The sequence below is a fragment of the Nerophis ophidion genome, linkage group LG08 (assembly GCF_033978795.1).
Source record: "Nerophis ophidion isolate RoL-2023_Sa linkage group LG08, RoL_Noph_v1.0, whole genome shotgun sequence".
Classification (NCBI taxonomy): Eukaryota; Metazoa; Chordata; class Actinopteri; order Syngnathiformes; family Syngnathidae; genus Nerophis; species Nerophis ophidion.
This window is the reverse complement of record NC_084618.1, coordinates 32,714,338-32,742,212: the sequence shown is the minus strand read 5'-3', so window position 1 is coordinate 32,742,212 and position 27,875 is coordinate 32,714,338. Positions and strand designations below refer to the sequence as shown.

General features: G+C 39.4%; 1 protein-coding gene across 2 annotated transcripts in view; it reads right to left on the bottom strand.

The window, feature by feature from the left end:
• mgat1b (alpha-1,3-mannosyl-glycoprotein 2-beta-N-acetylglucosaminyltransferase b) overlaps positions 1-20,770 on the bottom strand; it is a 31,559-nt gene extending 10,789 nt beyond the window's left edge. Inside the window, exon 1 of one of the 2 annotated variants that reach the window (XM_061908304.1) lies at positions 20,420-20,770. The gene's annotated coding sequence lies outside the window, so the exon portion shown is untranslated. Of the gene's footprint in view, positions 1-19,878; positions 20,024-20,419 lie in introns of those variants that run through there. The other variant, XM_061908305.1, reaches the window with a different exon arrangement.
• Between the last annotated feature and the right edge of the window lie 7,105 nt (positions 20,771-27,875).

Sequence of the window (27,875 nt, the reverse complement as noted above, 5' to 3'; positions counted from 1 at the left end):
TCATAAAGAAACTAAGATTATTTTTAACAACAGTAAATCCTACATGCGTAATAAGTCTGGAGTACTTTATTAAAATGTTTACAACTAATTAGTTAACTGAAGAAACTGCACTATGCTATAATACAGAGCCTTTCACTTAGCATTAAACAGATTATATATTCATCATACGATACAATATACACTATATATTATACAAAACTAAATTACATTTGTTTTAGGTGTAAACTAAAGGGACAGCTCTAACAATTAGCTTAATTTGGCACACTAATCACATTTATGTATTCTACTGAACTCCTGTTGAAATACCAAGATGCAATGTAAAAAGTCACTTTCATTTTCAAGGGACTAAACATGTTAGTTATTGTTAACACAGATTACATACAATACTGAGCTATCACGTGAACCACTAGAGTTTTCAAAAATACTGGTTCTTCACTACCAAGTCGACACCAACAGATCAAATATACAATACCTGAGGATTTCAGTACAGTAAGTACCAAATACTGTTCAAAACTTTTTTTCTCTCTGAGCAAACAAATAGTGGAAAATAGCCAGTGTTTCCCATATATCTATTTATTCGTGGCAGCCAACAAATGTGGATTTTAGTAACGTGAAGCGAATTATATTTATATAGCGCTCTTCTCTTGGGAATCAAAGCACTTTACTTAGTGAAATCCATTATGTACATCTTTAAGACACATATTCATATTCATTAAGTGTATAACCTATTGTAACAACACCATGACTGCAAATTGTAAGTTGTTCTTAGACTGTGATTGTGTTGGCACGTGCTCCCTGCATATGCGTGTGGACGAGGCTGCGGTGAGCAATACTACTGAACACCAGACAAATTCCTCAGACTGACAAACAATTTTATTCAATATAAATAGTAATTGTAAAAAACAGACACTTTTGAAAAAAACATGTTTTGGTAAACCACTAATGGTAATCTTTTTTTGGTATAATTTTATTTTAAACTTTGAACAAGTTTCAAAACTTTGAACGAGTTGCTAATGTCCGTCCATCTATCCAACCATCTTCTTCCGCTTATTTGAAGTCGGGTCGCAGGGGCAGTCCCTTTTAAATTGGAGAATTACCACTAATCCACCGTGTGGCCTGCAACAGTTTTCATTCTAGAAATCCTTACTTTATCAGACAAATGGCGAAGACACTTAAATGCCATGGCAGCAAAGTATCAGTAACAGAAATTCTAGAGGCTCCACCAACATATTTTTTATCTGAGCTGTGCAGAGTTCAGACAGACTGATAAGGACATCCTGCTTCATGCCATTAACTGAAGAACTCATGAGCCAGAACCCATCGAGGTCACAGTTTAAGTGTGCCTTCTAGCCTCCATTTCACAAAGTGCTTGAAAAACTTGGATTATTTTTCATTATTTTGCATTCACATGCATCTTTTACACCAATTATTAGTAGTGAAGAAGGCGGTTAACTGATAATTGGAGACAATATTTATTTACAGTAAAAGTGACATACTGGTGTCAAAATTTAGAATAAAACCGTTGTAGACTAAAAGTGCATGAACAGTCCTGTACACTTAGCTTTTTTCACTAATAGCACCGGTCCTACTAAATTAAAAAAATTAATAAAACTGATTTTTTTTTTTTGTAGAACAGAAAATTTAGGAGCAAAATGAAATGTTTTAACTATCCTGATTTCATTAACAACACTCAGACAAGGTACACTTGTGCACTCACACATACAGACAATGCCACAGACACAATCCCAAATACAGGTGAAATGTGAAATAAAGTGCACTGGTTTCAGAGGACATGTTTAAACGTCAGCAGCAACATGAAAATAATTTACCTTTAACATGGTTGTTTTTATAGATAACATTATTATAGGACATACACACAAAGATTTTTTACCAGGAACACCAACTGGTTCATGATGCTGTGTGACAGGCTGTGTTCTGAAAATGACTTAAAAAGTGATTAAATTATAGTTACTCCTTACTTTACCAAAAAAGTAATTGAATTACTAACGGAATTACTCTTTATTTATTGTAATTAATTACGAGGGAAAGTTATTAATGTGTTATAGGCATGGGTGATATGGCCTAAAAATAAAATCCCAAATTTTTTTTACAAACATTTTTTAAAGAACCCATTCAATACAAATAGCAGAGATCGTTTTAAAATGGCTTTCTCTTGTATTTAATCAAAAACTAGTATATTGGGATGATACTGTATCTTACTCTTTGTCAGCTGAGCCTGCTACTAACAGTTTTGGTAATGTTTTTTTTTCCTGTGTTTTGAGCTTTTCCCTTTCCAGCGCTCTTGATTTTGGTTTCTGTTTCCCGTCAGTGCACCACTGTCCTGAGCGCTGGCTCCCATACCTAGCTCTGATTGGCACTCTAGCTAGATACACCTGTTACGTGTTGCCAATCAGGCTTCTTTATAAGCCAACCTGCCCTGCACACAGGGCTGGATCATTATAGTTGTTAGTCGGCTTCTAAACGTAAAGAAAGAACAATAGATCGCATTAGTTTTTTGTGGTTGCTATGCCCAAATACAACTACGAAGACTTGGTTGTGCAAATAAACTAGCATCATGTTAAGTCCTAGTAATAAATATTGAGATTGTTGTTTCAAACCACTGCAATTTATTTCTCCATTTTCAAACAGAAAAAAAATTCTTGTTGTTGTGTAGGAAAGCTTTATTCATTCAACACGGATGACACACTATAGCGTCTTTGGTGATATTTGTTAGCATCAAGACAATATCCTTAATAATATTAATAAACTACATTGATTAATTCTCGTAGGCTCAACAGCATATACTCATACTTGCCAACCCTCCCGGATTTTCCGGGAGACTCCCGAAATTCAGCGCCTCTCCCGAAAACCTCCCCGGGACAAATTTTCTTCCGAAAATCTCACGAAATTCAGACTGAGCTGGAGGCCACGCCCACTCCAACTCCATGGGAACCTGACTCAATGTTGTGACCCTCTTAAACAGGACAATACTACTCATCTACTGTACATAGATCGGATGTCTGTTCTGAAGCCCACAGTAAAGAGACGTAACTTCATCACGTCGCCTGGTTATTGACTCCAACCCAATTTATTACACCGCCGACGAGCAAAATGAAGAAATAAGCTTGCAAGTTCCAGAACGATTGGAAACAAGAATTTCAGTTTATCCAGGAGAGTTCGAAGGAGTAGGGGTATGTTGCCTGTAAATTTTGTAGAACAGACTTCTCTATTGAACAACACGGCGGCCGAACGGATATTCAGCCATGAACTGTCAGTCAGCGAAGCACAAAGCGTCCGCAGCACAGCATAGTTCACAACCCAGTATTATGGCCCACCTTGCAAAATGGAGACCCGATAGAGTATCTTATGCTGAGACAAAGATGGATATGCTGATAGCTGGAAGCAACATCCCGTTCTCATTTGAGGATGTCTACAACAAATCCGTGAAGGATAATCCCGGATTCGGAGATCGCTCGCCAATACGTAAATGGCAGAACAAAGGTTACTCAAATAGTGAATAGGGTAAGTTTTTTTGTTTTTTTTTAGTACCCAGCAAGCACAATACAGTTAGTAGAACACTGTGTTTTTATACTGTGTATTTGATAGGTGCCGTCGGAAATTCAACTATTTCTTTCATTTATATATATAATAAAATAAATATATGTAGCTAGAATTCACTTAAGTAAAGTATTTCATATATATCTCCTGAAGTACTATCTATCTATCAATATCATATATATATATAATATATATATATACACATACATATATATATATATATATATATATATATATATATATATATATAAAATATATGAAATACTCGAGTTGGTGAATTATACGCAACCCCTCTTAACCACGACACCCCGCCCCAACCACGCCTCCGCCCCAACCCCCACCTCCTGAAATCGGAGGTCTCAAGGTTGGCAAGTATGATATACTATATATTGAGATCGCTAGATTCATGCTGAACAACAGTGACATTAATCCATCCATCCATCCATTTTCTGCCGCTTGTCCCTTTTGGGGTCGCTGGAGCCTATCTCAGCTGCATTCGGGCGGAAGGCGGGGGTACAACAGGGACATCTATAGCTAAATAAAAATGGGTATTTCTAACTGTCATTCTGTCATACATTTTTTTTCCTTTTACGGAAGGTTTTATGTAGGGAATAAGTGATGAAAAAACACTTAGACAGTTTAAAAGAGGAGAAAACACACAAAAAAAATTAAAATTAAATTTTGAAATGTAGTTCATCTTCAATTTTGACTCTTTAAAATTCAAAATTCTACAGAAAAAAATTAAGAGAAAAACTAGCTAATTCGAATCTTTTTGAAAAAATTTAAAAATAATTTATGGAACATCATTAGTAATTTTTCCAGATTAAGATTAATTTTAGAATTTTGATGACATATTTTAAATAGGTTAAAATCCACTCAGCACTTTGTTATAATATATAACAAATTGGACCAAGCTATATTTCTAACAAAGACTAATGGTATTTCGTCTAGATTTTCCAGAACAAAAATTTTAAAAGAAATTCAAAAGACTTTGAAATAAGATTTAAATTTGATTCTGCAGATTTGAGAGATTCGCCAGATTATTTTTATTTTAGTAAGTTTGAAGAAATATTTCACAAATATTCTTCGGCGAAAAAACCGAAGCTAAAATGAAGAATTAAATAAAAATGTATTTATTAATCATTACAAAAAAAAATACTTGAACATTGATTTAAATTTTTAGGAAAGAACAGGAAGGAATTTAAAAGATAAAAAGGTATATGAGTTTAAAAATCCTAGAATCATTTTTAAAGTTGTATTTTTTCTCTAAAATTGTCTTTCTGAAAGTTATAAGAAGCAAAGTAAAAAAATAAATGAATTTATTCAAACAAGTGAAGACCAAGTCTTTAAAATATTTTCTTGGACTTTCAAATTCTATTCGAGTTTTGTCTCTCTTAGAATTAAAAATGTCGAGCAAAGCAAGACCAGCTTGAGAGTAAATAAATAAAATGTGAAAAATAGAGGCAGCTCACTGGTAAGTGCTGCTATTTGAGCTATTTTTAGAACAGGCCAGCAGGCGACTCATTTGGTCCTTATGGGCTACCTGGTGCCCGCGGGCACCGCGTTGGTGACCCCTGTCCTGGTCTGTGGCGCTGGGGAACCACAAGTTGATGCAGGAGGTGAGGATTGACTCGATGATGGCTGAGTAAAACTGCACCAGCATCTTGGTGGGCACTAAGGGTGTAACGGTACGCAAAAATTTCGGTTCCGTACGTACCTCGGTTTAAAGGTCACGGTTCGGTTAATTTTCAGTACAGTAAGAAAAACAACAAAATATACATTTTTGGTTATTTATTTAACAACTTTGTAAACAATGGCATACCATACATAAACACAGGGTCCATAGCCGGTTAATGTGGTCAACATATATAAAATGAAAAGTAAATAAGATGAGGCTCAGAATGGTTTCTTAACAAAACCTTTCTACATATAAAGTGCTTTTATTAGTAGATTGCACAGTACAGTACATATTCCGTACAATTGACCACTGAATGCTGACACCCCAATAAGTTTTTCAACTTGTTTAAGTCGGGGTCCACGTTCATCAACACCGCCCGCCGTTTTTTGTGGACATGTTCCATAAATATTGATGTTAAAGGTTTATTTTTTTTATAAAGAAATGTTTGAAATTAAGTTCATGAATCCAGATGGATCAATATTGCAATCTCCAAAGAGGGCAATTTAAGGTGACAATTACTTCTATGTGTATAAATCTTTATTTATAATTGAATCACTTGTTTATTTTTCAACAAGTTTTTAGTTATTTTTATATCTTTCTATCCAAACAGTTCCAGAAAGACCACTACAAATGAGCAATATTTTGCACTGTTATACGATTTAATAAATCCGAATCTGATGACACAGTGCTGTATTTTAATTATTTGTCTCTTTTTTTCAACCAAACATGCTTTGCTCTGATTAGGGGGTACTTGATTTAAAAAAAAGTTCACAGGGGGTACATCACTGAAAAAAGGTTGAGAACCAGTGTTATGAGTAGCGTATGTGTGTGTGGACCTTTAATATGTGACAGCATGTGAGGTGAGGGAGCGGTAGAGTGCGGGAGTGGCTAGTGTTTTGTTGGATTGGCTGTGTGCAAGACCTCAATAAAGCCACGATTTGCAACTAATTGTCAGACTTTTCATTTACCCTGGAGTCTGGAGCTATGGAAGGGTTTTGCCCCCAAGAATACATCAGCCCTGGAGGAGTGTCTCCCTTGCGCTCGAGGAGCGCAGGGGAGACACTCTGGGAGCCGGAAGCAGTAAAGGTGCAACACATGTTTGACGTGTTGTCAGAAGCAGCTGCTGAACAATTTCGGCAAACCTCCGTCCTCCATTGTTGTATCGCACCGCGCAGCCAAAGTGTTCCCAAATGGGAGATCTTAACGAGGCAGGAGGGTCTTCCAGCTCTGGCTTTTACATGTCCTAGCCCGTTCGCTGCTAGCATGTGTACTCGTTTGGTACACCTCCGAACCGAACTGAAACCCCGTACCGAAACGGTTCAATACAAATACATGTACCGTTACACCCCTAGTGGGCCCCTTAACTTTCCTCAGCTGCCACAGAAAGTATATCCTCTGCTGGGCCTTTTTGATGAGGGAGCTGATGGTAAGCTCCCACTTGAGGTCTTGACGTGATGGTGGTGCCCAAGAAATGGAAGGAGTCCACAATGAAGACGGGGGTGGGAGAGTCAATCGGGGTGAGGGGAGATGGTGAGGCTGTGACTTTCCTGAAGTCCATGATCATCTCCGATGTTTTCTGGGTCTTCAGCTCCAGGTGGTTGTGGCTGCACCTGCCAGTCCACCTCTCTCGTGTAGGCGAACTCATCGCCATCCGAGATGAGCCTGATGAGAGTAGTGTCTTCTACAAACTTGAGCAGCTTTACAGACAGGTGACTAGAGGTGCAGCAATTTGTATACAGGGAGAAGAGCCAGGTGGAAAGTACACAGCCCTGATGAGTACCAGTATTTGTGGTTTGACTGTGCGAGACAATCTTCCCCAGCTGCCGTGCTGTCTTCGGTCTGTAAGGAAGTCACTGATCCAACTGCAGAGGGAGTCGGGCATTCTGAGCTGGCAGAGCTTGTCTCGTAGCAGTTCAGGGAGGATGGTGTTGAAGGCAGAGCTGAAGTCCACAAACAGGATCCTTGCATAGGTTCCTGGGAAGTCCAGATGCTCCAGGATGAAGTGGAGGGCCATGTTCACTGCATCATCCACAGACCTGTTAGCTCTGTCAGTGAACTGAAATGGGTCCAGGAGGAGGGCAGTGATGTCCTTGAGGTGGGCAGGACCAAGCGCTCACTTCATGACCACGGACGTGAGCGCCATCGGCCTGTAGTCATCAAGTCCTGTGGTCCGTGGTTTCTTGGGGACAGGGACAATGATAGAGGTCTTGAAGCAGGACGGCACACAGCATAGCTCCAGAGAGGGGTTAAAAATGTCAGTGAAGACAGGAGCCAGCTGATCCGCGCAGGGTCTGAAGGTGGGGCCTTCCGCGTGTTCAGCTTTAAGATATTCAGGTGTACATCCTCCTATGGGATGGAGAAGTCCTGTCATATACTTAGGGTCCTTTGATGTCCTTGGAGTCCTTTAATGAAGTGCTGGCGTTGGTGGGGAGGGTGATGATGGGGGAGCAGAGCTTTGATGAGCTGAAGGCCGTTTATGCCGACAGTAATGTATTTTGAGGCCATGAACAAGAGTCCGGTCATTCAGGGCCTGGGGGGCTTTGGGCTTAGCCCTCTCCACTCGGCCGCAGAATCATTGGAGCTGAACTGTTCCTGTAGACCGTTAGAGTACACAGATTTAGCTTTCTCCACTTCCCTATTGAAGAGCTACTTTGCTTCTCTGTAGGTATTCTGGTCACCGCTCCTCCACACAGCCTACTTCTTCTTGCGAAGCTGTCGCAGCTTGGGTGTGAACCAGGGCTTGTCGTTGTTATAACAAGCCCTGGTACACGTTGGAATGATGTGCGCCTCATTGAACTGTATGTATGAGGTCACAAGTGTCCGTATACTCGTCCAGATTGTCCGTGGCTGCTCCAATTGCCTCCCAGTCTGTTGTCTCCAAACATGCGCACAGCTCCCCCACAGCCTCAGCGGTGTAACACTTAATGGTCTTCATAACAGGTTTGGCCAGTTAAGTGCACCATCACGTGATCTTATAGTCCGATAGCAGCACGCGGGACTGCATGGTATGCCTTACTTATTGTAGTGTAACAGTGATCCAAAGTGTTCTCCACTCTGGTCGGGAATTTAATAAACTGCCTATACTTTGGTAATTCCTGGCTCAAATTCCCCTTGTTAAAGTCACCAAGTACACAAAGTGCACTCTGGGGGCATGCCCCCCCCTAGAAAAATGTTGAAATCTTTGTTAGCTTAGGATGCATTTCCTGCTATTTTGAGTCAAAATCTAACAATATTCTCCTGACCAAAATTTCACATTAATTAGCAAATATTTTCATAAAAATTTATCATGTCATGAAATTTATCTATACAAGTTTACACATATGTCAAATTCTTGCACACTTTTGGATTATAGACAAAAATACGCCTACAAATGGATTAACCAGAATTCAAAATACAAAAATTTTGAAATACATAATATCGTGTATTGTATCTCTGAATGGACTCGTCTGTCGTAGATTGGTGTGAGTGGAGCAGAGTCGGAGGTGGGAGGCTTCGATAGTTGATTTGAGGCTGCATTTGTGACGATGTTTGACTTCAGTTTGAAGGCTGATCCCAGTGAAAAATTACTTCTCCGTAAAATCACTACTTAGATGCCTTGCCGATTTCTCCTGGTCAAAGATTGCCACCTTTCCCCGAGATCCATAGTTCACAATGTCCTTGCAATATAAGCACTGAGGCCGAAGATTAGCCAGGGACACGCCAACTGAGCCCCGGTGAGATGAGCGAAGAGGGCGCAGCGCGCAGGGACCCTCCCGCTGTGCCGCCGACCAGTCGAAGCGCCCGCCGCGACGAAACAGTCGCTGTACTCCAGGGGAAGTGCAGAGATCTTCACCTCGTCAGGATGTGCCAACGAAGCTTTCACTTTTACCAGTCGGCCGGATCACACTCCTCGGGGTTTCCGCTTCCTGGGCAGCGGCGTGTTCACCCGACGGAAGCACTCGGGTAGGTTAGCATTAGGACGGAAAAATGAATCCGAGTCTCTTGCATTGTAAAGTTCACATGACCGTACTGACTCCCCTATCCTCAACAACTCCTGGCGTTCATACACTAGAAGTGAGTCGATGGTCCTCAAAACACACGTCAAAATAACCACAAAACAGACAGTAGTGCTCAGAGACAAGCGGCAAACCAGACATCTTGTTCTGTTCTATTATAACAAATTATATAATATATAATATTATAAGAATACGAGTTCAGAAACGCTCCCAATAATTGAGGATCAGGGACTAGATATTGTCGGAAAACGACGCGTGTAGACGCCTATAACGGGCAACGTCATTGGTTGATGTCGTCAGATGATTGTAGAGCTAGCCAATCTGGGGCCTTCACACATTGGCATTATATTTTACAAATTACTGGCGGCGCCAAAATCGGCGGAATTCCGCGGATTTGCGGAAAATTCCCATCTCTGGAGATCTGGTCTGCAAGCGTGCGCTGAGCGTCAGGCACGTCCGCGCTGGGTGGTATATAGGCAGCCACGAGTATGAATGAAATGATCTCACGCCGTGTTTAAAGGGGCTTACAGTGAATGAAAATATATTCCAGAGGAGAGGAGTGTTGAGGTATCACGTCTGTACACCAGTTGCTGTTGATGAAGAAGCAGACTCCACCGCCTCTTGTTTTGCCGAAGAGCCCCGCATCTCGGTCCACGGAGAGAAGATGAAAGCCCTCCAGTTGAACCGTGGTGTCCGAAAAACTCGAGTCAGCCACGTCTCCGTGAAGCACAAAACACAAAATGAGGAAAAGACCTTGTTTCTTCTCATCAGCAACGCAAGCTCGTCCATTTTGCTGGGAAGTGAGCGGACGTTGGAGAAAGATGCCAGGTAAAGGCGTACTCTGTGGACGAGGGCTCCCGCTCTCTTTTCTCTTCAGTGCTGTTTCCCTCTTTTGTTTAAAGAATGGACCTAATCCGCAACTGACGCTAAGATGACCGGTAATAAGTCCGTAGGGGTGATGAATTTGATGTTTATTGGCTCTTCGTGGGTGTAAGAGCACGTGGACACACAATTCACACACAAATACAGAGCGCAAGAGAGCACTGAAGCACCTGTGATCGGCGCCATGATGATCAAATTTCACTCATATTAATGGTGGAAAATTACGTTTAAAAGCAATCAATTTTGTTTCCCATTACTTTGCCAAAATTGTAATTACTCATTCATTAATTCGATTAACTACGAGGGGAAGTAGGTAATGCATTACTTGGAAAAAATCTAATATATGGCTTATGCAATTAAAAGATGTATCATATTTGAGTAGAGTGCGCGTGAGTGTGTCTTTAAAAGGCAGTGCCTGTTGCCTAGCGACGTCACATCAGCGCCTCGTCACTTGTGTTTCAGCAGTTCTGTTGAATGTTTTCACTGGATTGTGATACTTCTGGTTAATAAAGAGATTGAATGTTCTTACATAGCAGGGGGCATTGTTTAGATTGCAAGCTGAAAGTTTTCACTTTAATAGCAGTTGTATGTATTTGTTCGCTGTGTGTGATGTTGCCTCTTTCTATTTGATATCGAGTTCATTTTGTGTTCAGTTCTTGTTGCTTTTATTGGTATAAAGATATTTCCTGCACTGAACTTGGTGCTTTTGACGCTGACATGTTTACATAAAACCACATCACCAGTAACGTGCTATGTTACATCAGAACTGTAATCATCAAACATGCCTTGGTTAAATGTTTCCACCACGATACACTGCTTTTTAGCAGGAGTTGCAGTCTTGTTCACCTCATAAGGTAGTTATATTTCCCACACTTGGCTGTTTTGGGCTGCTGCCTTTTTTAAAAACGTTGCCATTTGCTCAATGCCAGTTGTCGCAAAACCAAAGTACTGATAACATTTTCATTTTCTTTGAAACAAATGTCTTGCTCTGGTTAGCAATAGCCAGGTTTTGAATCTCCACTAAGGAAGTAAGGGGGTAGGCGAGGGCTACGGAAGCCCCTTGGGGCAAAAAGTATGCCGGAGCAATAGAAGAAAAACTGTTTTGTTTTTTTGGGAAATCATCTGCAGCAAAAAACTTGAGTATATTGATAAAATCATTATATCACAGAGGCCTAATGTAATACTTAAAAAATTAACTTCAAATATCTGACATAATGCTGTTGAAATAAGCTGCATATGGATGTATATATATGAAAGCTGTGTACGTGTCTGAGTGTGTGCCTTTTAAAAGGTGGTGCCTGTTGCCTCCTAATGTGTGACATCAGCAAGTCCACGCAATCTACAGCTCTTATTGTGAGTGATCGGCAATCACAGTCCATTTGGTCATGGTTTAAATTTATTCAAAACATGCTATACAAATGGGCGAAAATTTTACTCTAAGTTTATTAAAATTGGATGGATTTTTTTAGGAGCAAAATGCGATGAAAGGGTTGAAATTCCTTTTCACACGTGCAACAGTTTGTTTAAAATAAAATCGCAGTCTATTTTTGGGCAAATTTGCGATTAAATTTGTTGCACCGTACAGAAAATATTGCATATTTTGTGGATTTCCCATCATATTTTTTTGTTAGCAAAAAGAGCATACAACTAAAGTTGTCCCGAAACCAATATTTCGGCACAGGTACCAAAATGTATTTCGATACTTTACAAACAGAATCTATCTTGATATACAGGCATACAGACATAGATACATACATCCATTTTCTACCGCTTATTCCCTTTGGGGTGGCGGGGGGCGCTGGTGCCTATCTCAGGTACAATCGGCCGGAAGGCGGCGTACACCCTGGACAAGTCGCCACCTCATCGCAATACATACATACATAATTAAATTATTGGGTGTGTTCTTCCAGTCGGGACCAATTCAGTCACATGGACGTTCTGAGTGCCTGCAAAATCCGCATTCAAGGCAGTTGTGTGCTGCTTTTTAAATCTTGTGTTTCAAGTTCTATGCTATTGTTAGACATAATTATTTATTTTGTTCTTCTGGGCTGCACTTCCAGCTGTGTAAGGGGACGAGGCACAACACTGATTGAACAATAGTTACGTCGTAAGGAGACTGACTTTCGGGGCGGTGTAACGGGAGGTCGCGCACACACAGACAAACACTTACACAAAACACACGCAAACGTACACAAACTCGCATACATTCACAGACACACAAGGGATGAAGGTCAATAAAAGTAGTTTGTTCATTGCAAGATTATACCATTTTGTTGCTTCCCTTCGGTTTACTACTGCATTAACTTCTAACAGACATTTCCACCATGTTTGATGGAGGCAAAAATGCTAACAGCTGATCACTGTGATCAAACTCATAAATCGCGATCAACAATCACGATCATATAATTTCTCAGTCCTAGTTTCCCATATATGCATTTTCTACCGCTTATTCCCTTTGGGGCTGCGGTGGGCGCTAGTGCCTATCTCAGCTACAATCGGGCAGCAGGCGGGGTACACCCTGGACAAGTCGGCACCTCATCGCAGGGCTAACACAGATAGACAGACAACATTCACACTCACATTCACACACTAGGGCCAATTTAGTGTTACCAATCAAGTTATCCCCAGGTGAAAGTCTTTGGAAGTGGGAGGAAGCCTGAGTACCCAGAGGGAACCCACGCAGTCACGGGGAGAACACAAACTCCACACAGAAAGGTCCCGAGCCCGGGATTGAACCCAGGAATACTCAGGACCTTCATATCGTGAGGCAGACGCACTAACCCCTCTTCCACCGTGAAGCCCCCTAGTTTCCCCTAAACTACTAAAATGGAGGTCGTGGTCACCTTGCCGTCAGAGTAATTTGCATAATTCGCTATAATGTTTTTTGTTTTTTTTAAAAGGCTCAAAAAAATGTATACATACATTTAAAACAAATCTGTCAATTAGTTGTTGTTTTTTACCGTTTTGCCATATTTTCAATTGTTGCTGCTTTTTGTACAATGTACTCTTTTGAGGTTTTTTCAAGTGTTTACAGAATTGTTGACTACTTTTTTTTGTAAATGATGAACAACTAGCAACAAATCTACTCGACAACAAAATACTTGTGTTTAAAGACTCAACTTCTGTCCCAACGATGTCCCTGACAAAGGAAGAGCGCTGCAGCAAGCATGACATCACACTTGCTTCACGCTATTCTTGGACTTTCTCTTCTTAAAAGCTCTTAATATTTGCATATTTTGTAGATTGGCTGTCCCCAGGTATACCATAAACAGCCAGACAGTTCCGTATGGAGTACTGTTCTTGTTCATCTAAAGTAGGGGTCAATATCGATTTAGCTCAGGGGTCGCATGGAGTAAATAGTATTCCCATGCGACATGGACTGACAAAATCATGGCATTATAATTAAAAAAAAAAAGACAACTTCAAAATTGTTTTTTTGCTTTATAGAAAAGAACAAGCACATTTTTAAAATGTACAAGTTACAAATAATCCTGGCAAAACACTTCAAGTCAGTTGAAAATTCTGAGGAAAGAAATAGTGCGGTTTCAAAAACACCATGAAGAACACAATGACCTTAGACTTTGTGTCAATGTTTTTAAAAGCCATTAAAACTTTAAGCACGTCTGTTGAGCATTCTCATGTTGGCAGTTCACTATTAAAGATGTGTTTGGAAAAGCAAGTGTGTTTCCTCAAACCACCACATTAGTGAAATCCACAACACATTAATTTATCATCATTCAAACAATACCATTAGGGCTTTAACGGTTAGTGGACAATTATATTTGGCGACAATAGCCGTGACGTCATCACTCGTGTCTTTCCGGCGAAAGTAGGTCACACGCATGTGAAGTTAGAGGAGATTTCGTCTTATTTTTGTTAAAAACATGAATAGTTTGCTCATTTTGCAAAGTGCACCTTGTTTTTATGGCAATACATCAGTGATATGCAAGCATTTAAAGCGTGTCATGTCGGATGTCTGGAAGGAGGATGCGGTCTCAAACTCAGTGAGTGTTAGCTTTTATCTTGCGAGCTAGTAAACAAGAGTGAGACAAAGTTGTGTGAAAAATAACCATTATTTTAGCCAAAGTCAGCCAATGCGAACATGCTAGATTTAAGCATAAAATAAAATTGAACAAACAAATTAAAAACAAACATATTTACAATGGAGTTCACTGTGCACATCGTGCCGTCAACCAAGTGCGAGCGCTGCACGGAACTCCTACTACAAAGATGATGAGTCAAGTTGACTTAGGGTCTTGGCATCTTACTGTTTTGTTATTTTATCCTTTGAGTGGATAATTTACAAATTAAGAAGGTATTGTGTGTCGCTACACCATTAGTCTGCCGCCAGCCACAACAGGAGCATCTGATTGCTTGCACTTGCGCTTATTGGAGTAGCGGAAGCCAATCCAGAGGGCGCTTAAAGTCAACTGACATCATCTTAAACGGTGTGATGTGTGACGTCAGTAACACATTAAATTGCTATTGCGAAATTCAGTGGATTTAAAACATAAGTCTCTTTCATTGAAAAATTGCAGTTTAGTTTTCTATCCAGTAAACTCATCTTTCGGGCTGCATTAAAACTCTTCATTAAAACTCAATGCCATATTTGTTTTGTAGTTCGTTCAGTTTATGAGCCGTAGATTGCAGCTCATATTTCAAAGAATATTTGACAGATTCTTTGATATTTTGTGATCGCACGTTTGATGTGCTCAGAGTCAACCGATAGTAGGGATACACAATTTTTAGATTGTGTCTACATCATGTTCTTAAACTGAATAAATAATCCCAAACTATACAGTGATAAGGTAATGTAATCATAATGCAAGTAACCATTTGGAATGATACAATAAACTGTAATTATTTATTACTGTAATATTGTTTACCATTGTACTATTATTGGAGGGTAAACAACTTTATCCAAAATAAATGCACAAACAAAAATTAAGTGGATGGATTTTTGTAACCTAAATAAATATCGAACATCTTAAACTGACTTTTTTTTTTTACCAGTTAGAAAACTTGTCGGATGTTGTCTTTTTGTTTATTGCCATTATGTGCATGTATTACTTTAGTATTGTTTACCAATGTACTGTAATTTGAAAGTAAATAACTTTATCCTAAATAAATCCACAAACAAAAATTATGTGAATGGATTTTTGTAACCTATATAAATATTGATCATCTTAAAGTGACTTTTTTTTCCACCAGTTGGAAAAATTATGTCCAATGTTGTCTTTTTGTTTATTGCCATCATGTGATCACGGTGGAATTTTCGCTCGTTCGTCCGTGCTGATGGGCTCATATCGATCACCCTATTTGACGCTGAAATAGTCCCACAACAGGACGTTTGGCTTTATAAACTTATGTTTTTCCTCCAAATTTGTGTAACTTTGCGGCACTTCTTACTGGAAAGTCAATATTTTGCTCGTCTTCGCTGAGCAAAAGATTGTGAATGATTGACAAGAGGACTTACTTTCGCGGGTTCTTTTCCGGCTACCGCCCCGCAGGTTCGGAGAGACCCTAATGCCCAAACAGGACATTGCCTTTAAGCGATCACCCGCTGCCTTCTAATGACATTACGGCAACAGCCGTGGCTGCAATATCGTCCTCAAAGTGGAGTCTCGCAAGATAAGATTTTACGAGAATTACGCCTCATGACGCAAAACACCCTTTGATGTAAACACCTGTAAGTTGCGAATGTACTTTGTCAAAAAAATTTTAAATATCACATGTATTTTGCAAAAAACTGCAATGGAAATGCAGCTTATGACTAACACTGGCATCGAAGTTGAAACATAACATTTAAAAGGAGCAGCAACTTCAGTGACAGACTTTCGTGACTGCTTGAGTTGTGGTACGCAGTAATCCTGCTCTAAATGCGGACTTGCAGGCACTCACATGTCTTTGTGATTGTGACTGACTGTATTGGTCCTGACTGGGAGAATAAACAAAGTTACTAATTTAGTAAGAAAAATACATTTTTATATCGAAATATTTTCAAATTAGACTTTTTGTTTGTGCCTGCGAAGATTCAACACCTCTGATATAACATATACTAAAACACTATGCAAACACTTTTTGTGTTAATATAAAAAAAACATGTTGTTCCTGAAGTAATCATTAGACTTGTTTTGTGTTGGTAGAGGGGTGTAACGGTATGTGTATTTGTATTGAACCGTTTCGGTACGGGGGTTTCGGTTCGGCACGCGGGCATACCGAACGAGTTTGGAAGCAGAAGTCTTCACAAGCTGCGCTTTCTGCCTCTGTGGCTCTGTCTCAGCAGCAAGCATTGTCTCGCCCACCCTACCATCTGATTGGTTACATACAAAGCCAATCAGCAGTGCGTATTCTGAGCGATGTAACAGCCAACCAGCAGTGCGTATTCAGACTTCAGAGCAATGTAGTCCATGCTTTAGCGTCCAGCAGAGATATTCGTTTAGCAGGGGAGCAGCGCACTCTACCCAAATTATACTACACACTTCCCAGTCACAACTATTACAAACATCACTATGAGCCCGTTGACCTTCTAGACACTTAAACTGCAGCTCAGCTAGCTCACAGTATAGGCTTGAGGTGAGGGCTAATTAGCTTTTAGCGTAACGTTAGCTCATTTTGCTGTGTGTGTGTGTGTGTGTGTGTGTGTGTGTGTTTTAGGGGCAGCAAAGTCCTGTCTGTCTGTTATTTCATTGAACTCCATTGTGTTTAGGGATGAATAGTCTCTCCTATTGCAATTGTACTATTTTGTCAGCTATAGTTACATGAATCATTAGTAATGTAGCAGCCTAGTTTTGAATAGCAGGTTCCCTGCTATCACATGTTGATAAAAATACAACATTTACATAATAAAGGTCAACTACAGGCTTCCCAAATGCTGTAAAAAATTAAGCATGATGAGTTGACAAACAGTTTCAATGGAAACTGTTTAATGTTGCACTTTTTATATGTAGAAGAAAGTTTTATTCATTTTATTTAATCAAAGCAACAACTTGAGGCAGTTTAATGTGGATTAACGTGGGCAGAATTATTATAGTGTTCCCAAAGTTAAAAGGATAAAGCCATTGTTTACAAACTTGGTAAATAAATAACCCAAAAATTTATATTTTGTTGTTTTCTTACTGTACCGAAAATGAACCGAACCGTGACCTGTAAACCGAGGTACGTACCGAACCGAAATGTTTGTGCACCGTTACACCCCTAGTTGGTACACATTCTTTTACAGTACCTCAAATTCAAGCTACACTTTAATGTACTTTTATTAAATCCAAGCTATAGAATTTGAGTTTTAAAAAACACCACAATCTTGGTCACCGTTTGCTGTTTGCCAAAGTATTAGTGAGAAGCATTGATGTGTATAAGACAATCATACAAATAATTTACCATTGGAAAGTGTGGTTTAGTAAATGGTAACTTCAAATAGGTCTTGTAGTATTCATTGAACCAATGATACTTTGTTTACTGCAGAAGCAAAAAAACAAAATAACTGAGAGGAAGAAAAGTTGTTCTCTTTACTCCTACAAAATGTACTGAAAAAGAAGCAAACCGTGCCCCTAAAACTAGGTATGGACAGTTGCATGGGTTACCTGTACATGGCAGAAATGTCTGTTACAAGATACTGCAGTCGTAAACAGTATGGATGCAACAGTACTCGCTATAATCCTGCATGGGACAATACACCTTTGATTAAAAAAAAACGTATTGTGATATTAATCAAGATTAGATGATATGAAAAAATTAATCGTGATCATCTTTTTGCCATATCGCCCAGCTCAACATCAAATTAAAATGAATAGCTGTGATAGTGTAAATAACTGCTGTGTCATTAATGTGTTTATCCTGAGCGTTCTGATTACAGTAGAACCCTTTGACTACGCATGGGCTTAACAGCATTAGGACAGTTAAACCAATTAGTGTTGATAAATATAGATGCAATAATCGTATAGGGTTGGATTCAGTACTATGGTGCACCTTTTTAGGACAAGATCCACTTTAAAATTATACCACAGATCAGCAAATATTAAGGGACATGACCATCTCATTCGGGTCTGGATTAATTCTAATGTAAAATAAAGATGTTTAAAGCAATTCAACATTGGTCAATAAATGTAAAACGACCTGAACAAAACATCCTCATATTAGCTTTGTGTTATAGCTAACAAAGAAAAGGTGGATACTATCTAATATCCTATTAAAGAGGCCCTATACTGCTCAAATAAGGTTTTAAAATTAAACTGAATCCTGTTCATGAAATACTTCATAAGTATGTGAACAAGGAAACTCTGCTTGTTTGTCTCTTGGCCAAAATAGTTGCCCGGGAAGCCCATTGAAAGATACCCAATTTATGAATCTTCAAAAAAATCTTTCTGGCTGTAATTTTTTTTCCTTTTGAGTGACAGTCAATACTGTTAAAGGCCTACTGAAACCCACAACTACCGACCACGCAGTCTGATAGTTTATATATCAATGATGAAATATTAACATTGCAACAATACCAATACGGCCGGTTTAGTTTACTAAATTGCAATTTTAAATTTCCTGCAGTTTCTTGAAAACGTTGCGGAATGATGACGCATGCGCGTGACGTCACAGACTTTTAGGAAATATTAGCGCAGCACCACTTATGGCTAAAAGTCGTCTCTTTTCATTGCGCAATTACACAGTATTCTGGACATCTGTGCTGCTGAATCTTTTGCAATTTGTTCAATTAATAATGGAGAAGTCAAAGTAGAAAGATGGAGTTGGGAAACTTTAGCCTTTAGCCACACAAACACACAGTGATTCCTTGTTTAAAATTCCCGGAAGTGAAGCTTTACTATGGATCAGAGCGGTCAAGCGAACATGGTTCCCAACCACTTGTTAACCGGCAGGTTTCGGTGAAAAAATTGTGTTAAAAAGTCGCCTCTTACTGGAGATCTATGGAGTTTGCGTCGTCCTTGTATCTGCCGTGACTTCCCTCAGACACTGGCCTCAAGACACCCGTGGACACACCCCTCCGACTATCAGGTACTATTTAATCTCACTAAAACACTAACAACACAATAGAAAGTTAAGGGATTTCCCAAAATTATTCCAGGAAATGTGTCTAAATACATCTGAATCCGTCCCAATGGAATCACCTTTTTTTTTTAACTTTTTTTTTTTTTTTTGTAGTCCTTCGCTATCAATATCATCATCCACAAATCTTTCATCCTCGCTCAAATTAATGGGGAAATTGTCGTTTCCTCGGTCCGAATAGCTCTTGCTGCTGGAGGCTCCTATTAAAAACAACGTGAGGACCCCTCACCCTTGTGACGTCATCGTCTGCGTCTTCCGGTAAAGGCAAGGCTTTTTTTTCTAAGCACCAAGAGTTGCGAACTTTATCGTCGATGTTCTCTACTAAATCCTTTCAGCAAAAATATGGCAATATCGCAAAATGATCAAGTATGACACATAGAATGGACCTGCTATCCCCATTTAAATAAGAAAATCTCATTTCAGTAGGCCTTTAAGCTCGTTTGTACTTCAGTCTGTACAATATTTCTAGTTAAATGCATATCTTAGAAACAACAAGTTGTTAAAAACTATTGCTGTTCTGTTTTCTAATGAAGGTAGAAACAACTACATTATTTTGTTTACTATTTCCTTATGGTAGTTTTGTTTTAATCTCGTAATTAGTGTTTGGAAATGTAAATTATATAAAACATAAACAAATATTTAAATATACATAAACACATGTTTACTTATATGTTCAGATTAGTAAGAAAACACATTGGTGACAAAAACTACCTGGTCTGAGAGCAGCTCGCGGATGATGTCGGGCCGGCCCTTAAAAAGCTTTCGTTAAGTTCAGCTTTGCAGACAATATGACGGAGAACAAGAAGGAGGATGCCGCCCCTCCTCTGTTTTTTTTTACGCAGACGTGGAACTGCTGAGGAGGGAACAGCAGCCACGAGCGCGCCTATCACACAGCAAGCCATGAATGCTTAAAGTCACTCCCCCCGTGGCAGAGATTGTAAATGAACGTCAGGCGGTGCCTCTTGCTGCCATGTCATGGTACATTTTTCATCCAACATGTATGTATCCGTTACATTACCAAAACTACATTTGGTCATCCGGGTTACTTCCGTTATGCTGCCCAGCCAGCGAATGCTAAAGCAGCAAACGACACGTTAAGGGGTGATCAACGTGTAAACCGCCTCTCTATTTGCCTACCAACAAGATAAAGATACAAAACAAAATAAATTAGCACGCTACGTTGACATGTCGTTAGCCTGCTAGCTAACACAGAGGACACTTTTTAGGCACCCCGCGAGAGAAAGTCACTCACCTCGAACGTGCTGCTCCAAAACCACCGGTCGACCTTTCATTTTGCAAAAGCGACGACGTTCACATTAGGACACAGCTGCACTTAGCTGACGTTAACCACACTTCTGTCCGCTTCGATGTCTCGTCCACTGCCCATCTCGATGCTGGTACACAGCGGCAAAGGCGCGGTATGTTTAGCCTCTGACTCCGAAGCCCAATTGCTATTAAACAGCCGTTACCGCGCGTTACAATGTTGGCGGCGACGTATCGATAAGCTTAATTTCTCATGGTCCACAGGTCCTAAGCGCTGGAGAGTTTGATTGCGGAATTTGCATATTGACGACACTTCCGGGTTGCGACTCGTGTATGGAACGATCACAGCCGAGTCAGGCCGACGTTAAACCTTCATTTTAGCCCAGTGGTTCTTAGCCTTGTTGGAGATACCGAACCCCACCAGTTTCATATACGCATTCGCCGAACCCTTCTGTAGTGAAAAATAAAATGTTTTTTTTTTTTCAAATTCAAGAAAATGATATATGTTTTTGGTAACACTTTATTGTGGGGAACATATTCTAAGTAACATAGACTTAATTTAGAGTTATTTGGACACTTGGGGAACATATTCTAAGTAATGAAAACTTAATTTTGAGTTATTTGGACACTCGGGGAACATATTCTGAGTAACATAGACTTAATTTAGAGTTAGTTGGACACTGGGAACATATTCTAAGTAACATACACTTAGAGTTATTTGGACACTAGGGGAACATATTCTAATAAAGACTTAATTTAGAGTTATTTGGACACTCGAGGAACATATTCTAAGTAACATAGACTTAAATTAGAGTTAGTTGGATACTCGGGGAACATATTCTAAGTAACATAGACTTAAATTAGAGTTAGTTGGACACTCGGGGAACATATTCTAAGTAACATAGACTTAATTTAGAGTTATTTGGACACTAGCGGAACATATTCTAATAAAGACTTAATTTAGAGTTATTTGGACACTCGGGGAACATTTTCTAAGTAACATAGACTTAATTTAGAGTTATTTGGTCACTCGGGGAACATATTCTAAGTAATAAAGACTTAATTTAGAGTTATTTGGACACTAGGGGAACATATTCTAAGTAACATAGACTTAATTTAGAGTCATTTGGACACTTTGGGAACATATTCTAAGTAATAAAAACTTAATTTACAGTTATTTGGAAACTCGGGGAACATATTCTAAGTAACATAGACTTAATTTAGAGTTAGTTGGACACTCAGGGAACATATTCTAATAAAGACTTAATTTAGAGTTATTTGGACACTAGGGGAACATATTCTAAGTAAGAAAGACTTAATTTAGAGTTATTTGGACACTAGGGGGGCTTCACAGTGGCAGAGGGGTTAGTGTGTCTGCCTCACAATACGAAGGTCCTGCAGTCCTGGGTTCAATCCCAGGCTCGGGATCTTTCTGTGTGGAGTTTGCATGTTCTTCCCTTGAATGCGTGGGTTCCCTCCGGGTACTCAGGCTTCCTCCCACTTCCAAAGACATGCACCTGGGAATAGGTTGATTGGCAACACTAAATGGTCCTTAGTGTGTGAATGTGAGTGTGAATGTTGTCTGTCTATCTGTGTTGGCCCTGCGATGAGGTGGCGACTTGTCCAGGGTGTACACCACCTTCTGCTCGATTGTAGCTGAGATAGGCGCCAGCACCCCCGCGACCCCAAAAGGGAATAAGCGGTAGAAGATGGATGGATGGACACTAGGGGAACATATTCTAAGTAACATGGACTTAATTTAGTGTTATTTGGTCACGAGGGGAACATATTCTAAGTTACAAAGACTTAATTTTGAGTTATTTGGCTAGGGTTAGGGTCAGGGTTAGAGGATTAGGGTTATAATAAGGCAATGCCGAATAAGGCATTAATAAGTACTTAATAATGACTAGTTAAGATCCAATATGCTACTAATTTGCATGTTAATAAGCAAATAAATAATGCTGAATATGTTCCCCATACTGAAGTGTTAGCAAGTTTTTTTTTACTGGTGCACAAAATGAACCTTGCATGAACATCACCTTGTTCAAACAACAAAACCAACACAGTGCCTAAACTTACAACAAATTACACACCTGCAAATCAGTCAACTGTTGCCGGATCCATAATACGTGATAGGGAGAAGTTTGTATTTACACAATGAGTTGGGTGTGTTTTGACCTCCGCCGAACCCCTGAGGCCGACTCACCGAACCCCTAGGGTTCGATGGAACCCAGGTTAAGAACCACTGTTTTAGCCACAACCCGTTCACATTTGAAGATACTTAAATCAGTGTGACAGTTGGCACAAAGTCACCCATCTACAGCAACAGCAATAGTTTATTTGGCAGAAAAAGTTCCAACTGCAACATAACAAAAATACTGAATATTTTTGTAGATCTTAAAAAAACATTGTGCTTCATTATTTGATTATTGTACAAATACGGAATATGAGGACATGGGACATGAGTGGGTTTTACCTAAAGCAGTGGCGTCCAAAGTGTGTTTTTTTACCGGCCCGCAGCAAATAATACAAAATAAAAAAACATAAACAAAAGTGGAATAAAAGAGCAAACAGGTGAAATGCATAGAGAACAAATGTTATGTTGATTTTAATAACACAAAGCTGCAATGCAGGCTGTTTGATTAATAATACCTCAAAATCAATGTTGTTGTGAGTGATTGACCTATTCAAGGCTCCAATTGCTTAGCATAAAAAATCCACATTGAAATATTTTGTAGGGAAATTTGTTTTGTTTGCCATATAAAAACTGTTTTCTAGGTCAAAGACGGCTAAAACAATTAAAATAAAAGCTTACAATGGACAGATGGATTTGAAGTTGATCTCGAGACTTGAGCCCTGAATGTAGCACTTTTATGAGTGGGGCCCCTTTGGAGCCACAATAAGCTAGTGGAGTTTTTTTTTATTAGACTGTCATTGCTCAAAGAATAATAATAAATTAAAATCAATGTTTTAAATTATCAACCTAGACTTCAAATTCAATATTCCACTTTGATTTTTTTTTCTGTGGGAGGGGGCGATTTCATTGTTTGCTGTAAAACGCAGGATTTTCACAAAAAGGGTATACATCATTAAAAAAAAAACCTATATCAACAGATTAGACCTGAAATTGATCTAGAGACTTGAGCCTTGAAAGTAACACTTCTATGAGTGTGGCCCTTTTGGATCGCCATTCATTTTAGTGGACTTTTTTTTAGACTGTCATTGCTAAAAAAAAAAATGATTGTTATGTTTATTACCGTATGTTATGTTACATTGTGTTTTAAAGGAGCTATATGTAAGAATCTGGCCTGAAGTAGTACTGCAATCACGGTCAAAATTCTGTAGTCCCCTCCCCCTCTCCCTGACTGAGGTTGCCAGATACCCAGCCAAATCCAGCTCGATTGACTGGTCTACTCCAAGGAACTTCAAATGGCAAGCGACAAGTCTTACGATGTAGGTTTCTCTTCCAATGCCTCTTACTAGGGGTTGAGGTGCTGGGACCATAATAGCTGAGTAGACTAACGTTTTGTCAATAAAAAATCTCTAACCAACACATTTTACACAGAATTAGGCTATTTTCAGGAAGAAGTGCATTATGTCTGCGTACGATATCACAACAAATGGCAATCATATGGTTATTGTCAGTACTATCAGAAAAAAAAGACTAAAACAAACCACAACCAACGCTAGCAGTGGTTATATTGGTGAAAATACGCAGCGCATGCTTAGCAGCCTAATGTACGCTCAAAAAGAAGATACATTTTACCAAGGTATGCCGATAAGTTACCATTTCAAATGTTTCATAATTGCCATATACCTTAGTACATGTGGTCCACAATATAAAAAAACACGAATTAGGATATATTTTATCATGTAATTTGGCAGTCTCCATACGTTTCACATTGCCCTGACAGCTGTCTTAATGTTGGAACCCATTTCCTCAGCCAGCAGTATTTTGAGAACGAGATAGGCACTGACACTATCCATATCCACATAGGTTTTATTTGTCAAAAAGATAATTTGCCCTGTCATTTGGATTACACATCAACATGTAGGCTAACGGGAATATATTTCCCCCGTTGGCCTATATGTCGTCAAACTGGGTATACGTATGCTCCCATTGACCGGGCTAGTATGCCAAGCATTCGTTGCATGAACATACTAGCTTTGTTAGACAGGATCATAGACTGTTTTGGAAAATATAGTTTACATACAAAATGTCCATTTCCATTTCTTACAAGTAATAGGAAAACATAAATGCCTGACTTACCTATTAGGAGGAAATTACCAAGTTATGCGTCAGATGAAAACGTCTTCTCTGCCCTCAATTGTCTCCATCTTTCTAAGGCATCCCCAAAACAAGTCCTTGTTTTGTTCCTAGCTTTGTCATGAATAAGTTAAGAATCGTAATGAGGCCTTTTGGATTTATTAAGGTCTGACATGTTTCCTAACTTTACCAGTGGCAGTAACTAGTCGAAGATGGCGGTGCGTAATTTCCAACCTGGATGTAAGACACTCACAGACTTTCTAATTGATCCAACTGTGGAGGGCAGGACATCGAAATGAAAACAATAAGATTTTGGGGCTCAAAATCTAATTTTGTAGTGAGCATATGCCGGCTGAACTACTGTTATCAGTTGTAGAGGTATTCGAAAATAAATTATGTAAATGGGTTATACGCGTATAGCGCTTTTCTACCTTCAAGGTACTCAAAGCGCTTTGACACTATTTCCACATTCACACACTGATGGCGGGAGCTGCCATGCAAGGCCCTAACCACGACTCATCAGGAGGAAGGGTGAATTGTCTTGTTCAAGGACACAACGGACGTGACGAGGATGGAACCAGGAACCCTCAGGTTGCTGGCACGGCCAATCTCCCAACTCCTCCACGCAGAACATGATTTATTTATGCCTTTTGACATATCAGAGGAATTTAATGATAACTTGACATGGAATTCTTACATATAGCTCCTTTAAATTGTCAACCTGTTTTTAAGGCTACAATTACTTCACATCAAATATTCCACTTGGACAATTTTTGGAGGGAAATAATGAATTTTTTTGCCATAAAATGCAGGATTTTGACAAAGGCATAAAACATTAAAAAAAAAAAAAAAACTATATCGACAGATAGACCTGAAGTCAATATACAAATTTAAATATTGAATAAAAGAAAAAGTTTTTGACTTGTTTTTAACATTTTTAAGACTGAAACCATTCCAGGTCCCTGGAACCAAACTTGAGAGTAACCCTAAAGGTTAAAGAAAATCTACATACATTGGTTTTGAAAATCATCCATCCATCCATCCATTTCCTACCGCTTATTCCCTTTCGGGGTCGCGGGGGGCGCTGGCGCCTATCTCAGCTACAATCGGGCGGAAGGCGGGGTACACCCTGGACAAGTCGCCACCTCATCGCAGGGCCAACACAGATAGACAGACAACATTCACACTCACATTCACACACTAGGGCCAATTTTAGTGTTGCCAATCACCCTATCCCCAGGTGCATGTCTTTGGAAGTGGGAGGAAGCCGGAGTACCTGGAGACAACCCACGCTTTCACGGGGAGAACATGCAAACTCCACACAGAAAGATCCCGAGCCTGGATTTGAACCCAGGACTGCAGGAACTTCGTATTGTGAGGCAGACGCACTAACCTCTCTGCCACTGTGAAGCCGTTTTGAAAATCAAAAATATCAAAATAGCCCCAGCATTCTTTGATTTTTCAGTGTGCGGCCCTCAGTGGAAAAAGTTTGCATACCCCTGACCTAAAAAAACCAAAACAGTTTGTAGAAGTTAATAGAACATTTCACATAAAAAAATGACAGCTTTTACTTCTTAGACTGATTAATGAGCCCATTAAAGACATACTGTATGAACAAGAAGTTCTCCTGTGTTTTATCAATAAACTGAGCAATCAAACAACAGTAAAAGTATTTTGTATCATTTGTGGTATGCTGGCATGTTTAAATGTAAACAATTTCAAACAAATCCATCCATTTTTCTACCGCAATTGTCCCTCTCTATATTGGTATCAAACTCTTCAAAGATGTATCAGTAATGTCCTGAGAATCAAATCTGACCAAACGCTTCCCACTTGACGTCTTTGTGAACAAATGGCTGAGCAAATTGTTTAAGAACAATATTTCTCAACGGAATTACGGGATTTCACCATCTATGCTCCGTACAATCATCAAAAGGTTCAAAGAATCTGGAGGAATCACTACACGTAAGCGGCAATGCTCGTGACCTTAGATCCCTCATGCGGTACAGCATCAAAAAACAACAACAGTGTTTGAAGGATATCCCCACATGGGCTCAGGAACACTTCAGAAAACCATTGTCAGTAACTACAGTTTGTCGCTACATCTGTAAGTGCAAGTTAAAACTGCAAAGCCAAAGCCATTTATCAAAAACACCCAAAAATGCTTCGCTGGGCCTGAGCTCCTCTGAGATGGACTGATGCAAAGTGTAAAAAGTGTTCTGTGGTCTGACGATTCCACATTTCAAATTGTTTTTGGAAACTGTGGACGTCGTGTCCTCTGGACCAGAGAGGAAAAGAACCATCCGGACTGTTCTAGGCGCAAATTTCAAAAGCCAGCATCTATAATGGTATGGGGATGTATTAGTGCCCAAGGCATGGGTAACTTACACATGTGTGAAAGCACCATTAATGTTGAAAAGTACATACAGGTTTTGGAGCAACATATGTTGCCATCCAAGTAACATATTTTTCATGGACGCCGCTGCTTATTTCAGCAAGACAATGCCAAGCCACATTCCACACGTGTTACAACAAGGTGGCTTCGTGGTAAAATAGTGAGACTGGTCTGCCTGTAGTCCAGACATGTCTCCCATTGAAAATGTGTGGCGCACTATGAAGCCTGAAACACCACAACAGAAACCCCTCACTGTGGAACAACTTAAACTGTACACCAAGCAAAAATGGGAAATAATTCCACCTGAAAAGCTTAAAAAAATTGGTCTCCTCAGTTTCCAAACGTTTAACTGAGTGTTGTTATAAGGAAAGGCCATGTAACGCGCTGTAAATATGCCCTTTCCCAACTTTTTTGCAATGTGTTGCTGCCATTAAATTCTAAGTTCAATCAATCATTAATTAACATTCTAAGTTAATGATTATCTGCAAAAAAAATAAGTTTCTCATTTGGAACATCAAATATCTTGTGTTTGCAGTATATTCTTTGAATATAAGTTGAAAAGGATATGCAAAACATTGTTTTCTGTTTCTATTTACGATTTACACAACATGCCAACTTCACTTGTTTTGTGTTTTGTAATATGCCTAAATATTAAAAAATGTATAACATTTTTAGAATATGTCAAAGGCCAGTAAAAAAGTTAGCTGTGGGCGCTTTGGACACCCCTGCTCCATATGGCTTTAGATAGTTTGTGCCGAATCAGATTGTGTCAGATGTTGCACG